This window comes from Oryzias latipes, chromosome 10 (assembly GCF_053564925.1).
Source record: "Oryzias latipes strain Hd-rR chromosome 10, Olatipes_Hd-rR_3.1".
NCBI lineage: Eukaryota > Metazoa > Chordata > Actinopteri > Beloniformes > Adrianichthyidae > Oryzias > Oryzias latipes.
The window spans coordinates 8657766-8664350 of NC_136246.1; the positions used below are offsets into that span (position 1 = coordinate 8657766).

The 6585-nt window shown below is 51.2% G+C and overlaps 1 long non-coding RNA gene across 1 annotated transcript; it reads left to right on the forward strand.

Moving 5' to 3' along the window:
- Positions 1–6004: 6004 nt before the first annotated feature.
- Positions 6005–6585, forward strand: LOC144994697 (uncharacterized). Its single transcript, XR_013658293.1, has 3 exons — positions 6005–6142; positions 6252–6380; positions 6471–6585. It is a non-coding gene; the product is annotated as an uncharacterized LOC144994697 (long non-coding RNA).

A 6585-nucleotide genomic window follows, 5' to 3' on the forward strand; every position in this document is an offset into this window, starting at 1 on the left:
ACAGACTCAGGTGTTCATCTCAGTAACTTGATCCAAACACCAGCTAGTTAGGTGCATTTTGACAACACAGTTTGGGTTTAAGCTTTGTTAAAAGAAATCTTTTTGACCCTTTTTTGACAATGTGTGAATTTCTCTGGTTCATAACATTTAAAAACGTTAATCTGCCTTCGGTCAAACAAATGCATCTGCCTGGAGTCCAACACAGTCTTTGCCAGTAACAGATTTCACACTGACTTCCAGGTTTTCCATAGGAGGCAGAAAAGCTGTATGTTTGCAATCACAGTCTAAGAAATGAAGCCAATAGATTCACAGAACCAAGGGTGGAAATGAATCGCTGATGGAGCATCACCACAGATCCTGTATCCTTTCACATACACTCCACATACAATCAGCCCTCCCTGCACCACCCACCACCATTACCAGCCACATGCACACACATACACACACACCTGTGGTGGTATTCCCTGGTTAGATCAAGTAACATGCTGTAAATTAGCCAGCAGTTCCTTCCGGCAGTTGAATTGGGTAAAGTCAGTTTAAATTTGAGTCAGAAAATGTTTCAAGTAGCCAGCTGCATTCTGTATACCAGATCTGTTTCCTTTATTTTGATAGTTTAGTGACCGTCATGCTTATGAGAAATGATCCAAATTTGTACAGGTTCTTTAATTCTCTTTCATTAAATTACTTTTTTATTTTTTGTGAAATAAAACTGAATGATCAATAATTGAATTTAGATTTTTTTTAAACCACAATAATTTTTCTTTAAAAAAGAAAACTGGTATTTTTTTTATGTATTCTGTAGACTGAAGTCCAAAGTGTAGAATCCTGGACACATAAATATCTGCAAAGCATGCTGGCATGTTCCCTGCTCTGTATATTAAAACCTACAGTGATTTATGTGACGGACAATGCCCGATGTGGTGTGCATTACCCAAATGCTACATTTGTGCAAAACCCAAATGTAGCTTTTTTATTCTACAACATGTGGTTGTATGTAAATGAAGACATTGGTGATTTTGGCCTCAGTGTCAATAATTAATGGTGTGGCCCGACCTCAGACTTAATTATAGACCTTATTAGGCGTCTGCCTCCTTTGAAAATGTATTCTTTCACCCCTTGTTCCTTCTGTCCCTTCATTTACTTCATTGCCCTTTTCTGGGTTCTTGTTATTGTGGAAGATTGTGTCATGGCTACAGAACACTTTTCGAACCCAGATGCTGGAACCCAGAAGAAACACAGCGGGAGGCGAGCGTTGGCGGGTAAGAGTTTTTAATACGAGGAGCAGAGAGCAGAACGTGAGCAGGTCCAGATGTCGGTTCCGAACTGAAAGACAGAAGCTAGCGGCGTCACTGGTGGATTTCTCTGTAGGCCGATGTTGACGACGGTGGAGACACTTGATGAGGCAGAGGCTCGTGGTGGGACCGCAGGAGAGGACAGACTGATGAGAGCGGCTGGGAACTGATTCGAGCGACCACTCGTGGTACTGGATTCCTGAGGGTGAGTAGAGAGAGAGACAGGTTTAGTCACAGGCTTGACGTAGCGAAAACGAACAATAGCTTGACTTGACGACCAACTATGCACCATCAGGGGCAACGGACTGGCGAAGACTGATGATCCTGTGGCTCCTTATGAAGGCGGATGAGGTGATGAGGTAAGTGGTCGCAGGTGTAGAGAATCAGCAGCCAAGCGGGGAGGAGAGGGGGAGGAGGCCGACAGAGGCACCATGTCAGTACCCCCCCCTCAACGACCGCCTCCAGGCGGTCAAGGGCGGCGATCAGGGTGGGCACGGTAGAAATCCTCAATGAGAGAGGGGTCCAAAATAAACGAGCGGGGAACCCATGAGCGCTCCTCCGGACCGTAGCCCACCCAGTCGACCAGGAACTGGAATCCACGACCCCTCCGACGGACGTCCAAAATCCGGCTGACGTCATAGGCCGGAGCGCCGTCGATGACCCGGGCGGGCGGTGGGGAAGTGGACGGCGGGCACAGAGGACTGTCCTGGACTGGCTTGATCTGGGAGATGTGAAACGACGGGTGGACCTTCAGGGCTTTGGGCAAACGAAGACGGACACAGGTAGGGTTGATGAGTTTGTCTATGACGTACGGACCGATGAACCGGGGAGCCAGTTTCTTGGAAGATGCCTGAATGGGGATATTGCGAGTAGAGAGCCAAACCCTCTGACCTGGTTGATAGTCGGGTCCCACCACCCTGCGACGGTTGGCGATCCGGCAGTTGCTCTCCTTGGTGCGGAGGAGAGCGGCCTTCGTCTGAGTCCAGACGCGTTGACAACGCTGGAGGTGATGTTGGACGGAAGGCACTGCCAGATCCAACTCCTGGGATGGAAACAGAGGTGGTGAGTACCCTAGGGCGGCCTCAAAAGGAGAGATCCCGGTGGCAGATGAAGGATGAGTGTTATGGGCGTACTCTATCCATACCAGGAAGGTGGACCAGTCCTTTTCATTCTGTGCCGCCAGACAGCGAAGAGCCGCCTCCAGCTCCTGGTTCGCTCTCTCCGCTTGACCGTTCGACTGGGGATGATAGCCTGACGAGAGACTGACCGTGGCCCCCAAGGCCGAGCAGAAGGCCTTCCACACTTGTGACGTGAATTGGGGGCCGCGGTCGGAGACAATGTCCATAGGGATGCCATGGTGGCGAAAAACATGGTTGACCATCAGGTCAGCAGTCACAGTGGCCGTGGGGAGTTGAGGAAGGGGAATGAAGTGAGCCATTTTCGAAAAACGATCAATAACAGTGAGGACGGTAGTGTTACCGTGTGACGGGGGAAGACCTGTGACGAAATCCATGGCCAGATGGGACCAGGGTCGATCGGGAGTGGAGAGTGGATGAAGCAGACCTGCCGGAGCTGAGGATGAAGATTTCGATCGGGCGCACGTGGAGCAGGCTGCGACATAATCTCGCACATCCTTTTCCATGGCAGGCCAATGGAACCTTTTGCGGATGAGGTTAAGAGTCCGGTGAACCCCCCCATGGCAAGCCAAGCGGGATGCATGCCCCCAGGTGATGACCTCGGACCGAAGATTAGCTGGGACGAACAAGGTACCCCTGGGGACAGGAGGGTGGTCATCATTGTCTCTCAGGGCTTGGAGTACCTTGTTCTCGATGTCCCACGTGAGGGCTCCGATGACGCAGGTGGAAGGAAGGATGGTGGCCGGGGCGCGTTCTGATGGACTGTACTTTCGGGACAGGGCGTCAGGCTTGATATTTCGGGATCCGGGTCTGTAGGTGATTACAAAATTGAAGCGGTCAAAAAAAAGACACCAACGAGCTTGCCTGGAGTTGAGTCGTTTGGCTGAGCGGAGATAGGCCAGGTTCTTGTGGTCTGTCCACACGATGAACGGCTGTTCTGCTCCCTCCAACCAGTGACGCCATTCCTCCAATGCCAGCTTGATGGCAAGTAGTTCCCGGTTGCCGACATCATAGTTTCTTTCTGCTGGTGATAGTTTTCGTGAAAAATAAGCACAAGGTTTTAATTTGTCAGTTGAGGCCTCTTTTTGGGAGAGGACGGCACCCACACCGGTATCAGAAGCGTCCACCTCGACAATGAATTGACGAGATGGGTCAGGTTGGATGAGGATGGGTGCGGATACGAAAAGGTCCTTCAGTTTGTCGAAGGCTTGTTGGGCTTCAGTAGACCAGGCAAAGGGATGAGTAGTGGAAGTAAGGCGTGTGAGAGGAGATGCGATGCTGCTGTAATTCCTGATAAATCGCCTATAAAAGTTGGCGAAGCCTAAGAACTGCTGAAGTTTTTTCCGTGTGTCTGGAGGTGCCCAGTTGGCGACGGCCTCTATCTTAGAGGGGTCAGGTCGGATGCGACCTGCCTCGATGACGTAGCCGAGAAACTGAACGGTTGGAACATGAAATTCGCATTTCTCGAATTTTACATAGAGTTGGTTTTCCAGAAGTCTCTCAAGCACGAGACGTACGTGATGTTCATGCTGGGCCTGATCATGGGAATAGATGAGAATGTCATCAAGGTAGACGAAGACGAAGCGATTAAGGAAGTCACGGAGAATGTCGTTGACCAACCGCTGGAAGACTGCAGGGGCGTTGGTGAGGCCAAAGGGCATGACCAAATATTCATAGTGCTCTAAGGGGGTTTTAAATGCAGTCTTCCATTCGTCGCCTTCCTTGATACGAACCAGATGGTACGCATTGCGGAGGTCTAATTTCGTGAAGATACGGGCTTGTTGAAGAGAGTCAAAAACAGACGTGATTAAAGGCAAGGAATATTTATCTTTGACGGTGATCTGATTTAGTTCGCGGTAGTCGATGCAAGGCCTGAGTGTCTTATCTTTCTTAGCCACGAAGAAAAAACCAGCCCCCACAGGGGAGGAAGAGGGTCGTATGTGACCTAACGAGAGCGCTTCCTGGATGTACTGTTCCATGGCGCTCCTTTCGGGACCGGACAGGTTGAACAGCCGCCCCTTAGGTAAAGGAGCGCCAGGAAGGAGAGTAATGGCGCAATCGTAAGGTCTATGCGGGGGAAGAGCGCTAGCCTTAGATTTGCTGAAAACTGCTTTTAAGTCGTGATAGCAAGACGGAATGGAAGCCAGATCTACTGAGGCGGGACTCTCAGTATCTATGGGGGGAACACGGGGAACAGCGGACAGTAAACAGTTTGCAAGGCAATAAGGACTCCACTGAGTGACAGATCCCTGAGCCCAGTTAAATTGGGGATTATGTAATCTGAGCCAGGCGAATCCTAACACAATGGGGGTATGGGCGGACTGGGTGATGTAAAACTGAACTGATTCCCTAGGGTTACCTGACGTGACGAGGAGAATGGGCTTGGTGCGATGGGTAATACGGGACAGGTGTTGTCCCCCGAGGCCCGAGGCTTCAATGGGGTTTTCTAGGGGCTCTGTGGGGATAGACAAGTGGTTAACTACACGAAAATCAATTAAGCTCTGTTCCGCCCCAGAATCTACGAGGGCCCTGAGATCATGAACTTGGCGATCGAGGCATAACTTGACAGGTAAATACATGAATTCTTTACCAGAATCTGTGGCAGATAACTCCCCTCGCGGCCTGTCGTCTAGCGAGGGGCTGGGAAGTTTAAACGAACTGGGCATCCCGAGACTAGATGGCCTTTAGCCCCGCAGTAAAAACAGGCTCCAGCTTCGCGTCTTTTGCGCCGTTCCTCTTCTGACAGCCTTGAGTGGCCGATCTGCATGGGTTCCTCCATAGTCTTGGAGGGGACAGCATACAGGCCTGGATCGATCGGTGGAGCGTGGATAGACTTAGTCGGGGAACGTGGAGCCGGATGACCTCGTTCTTTTTGGCGCTCACGTATCCTAACGTCCGACCGGAGAGCGGCGGACACTAACTCCTCAAAGGATCGTGCTTCCGGTTGAGAACAAAGGTGGTCTTTAATTTGTTCGTTCAAGGACTGGTAAAAAACGCCTTTGAGAGCCACATCGGGCCAGCCAGCTTCAACCGCTAGAATGCGGAAATCGATTACGTGATCGCTAACAGCACGGTTCCGCTGTTTGAGTGCGAGCAGCCGCCGGGTTGCCTCTTCCTGTTTACGAGGTTGGTCGAATATCAGGCGGAATTCGCCGAGGAATCGCTCGTAAGACAGGTGAGAGATGGGATTGGCAGAGAGATAAGCTTGGGCCCACTGGAGAGCCTTACTTCGTAGAGAATTAATGACAAGGGTGATCTTACTGTGGTCGGACTGGTAGAATCGGGGAGCTTGTTGACATATTAACTGGCACTGCAGCAAAAATCCTCCGCAGGCCTCCACCTCCCCGAAGAAAGGTTCCGGTTGGAGTCGGATGTTTTCGGTTGCGGACGGCACTCCGGAAGCGGAAGGAGCTGGGACGACAGGAGTATGGACTGTGGCAGGCGAAACCTGGGAAAACTGGCTGGTTAGTTCATGTAAGGTCTGGGTCATACCATCTAGGCGATGAAAGAGATCCTGCTGGGCAGCCGCCATTTGCGACAGAGCGTCCGCTTGACGTCCCAGCATAATGCCTTGTTGGGAAACGGCTAATCTGAGTCCTTCTGGGTCAGCTGGGTTGGGATTATGGCCAGTCCGTTCTGTCATGGCTACAGAACACTTTTCGAACCCAGATGCTGGAACCCAGAAGAAACACAGCGGGAGGCGAGCGTTGGCGGGTAAGAGTTTTTAATACGAGGAGCAGAGAGCAGAACGTGAGCAGGTCCAGATGTCGGTTCCGAACTGAAAGACAGAAGCTAGCGGCGTCACTGGTGGATTTCTCTGTAGGCCGATGTTGACGACGGTGGAGACACTTGATGAGGCAGAGGCTCGTGGTGGGACCGCAGGAGAGGACAGACTGATGAGAGCGGCTGGGAACTGATTCGAGCGACCACTCGTGGTACTGGATTCCTGAGGGTGAGTAGAGAGAGAGACAGGTTTAGTCACAGGCTTGACGTAGCGAAAACGAACAATAGCTTGACTTGACGACCAACTATGCACCATCAGGGGCAACGGACTGGCGAAGACTGATGATCCTGTGGCTCCTTATGAAGGCGGATGAGGTGATGAGGTAAGTGGTCGCAGGTGTAGAGAATCAGCAGCCAAGCGGGGAGGAGAGGGG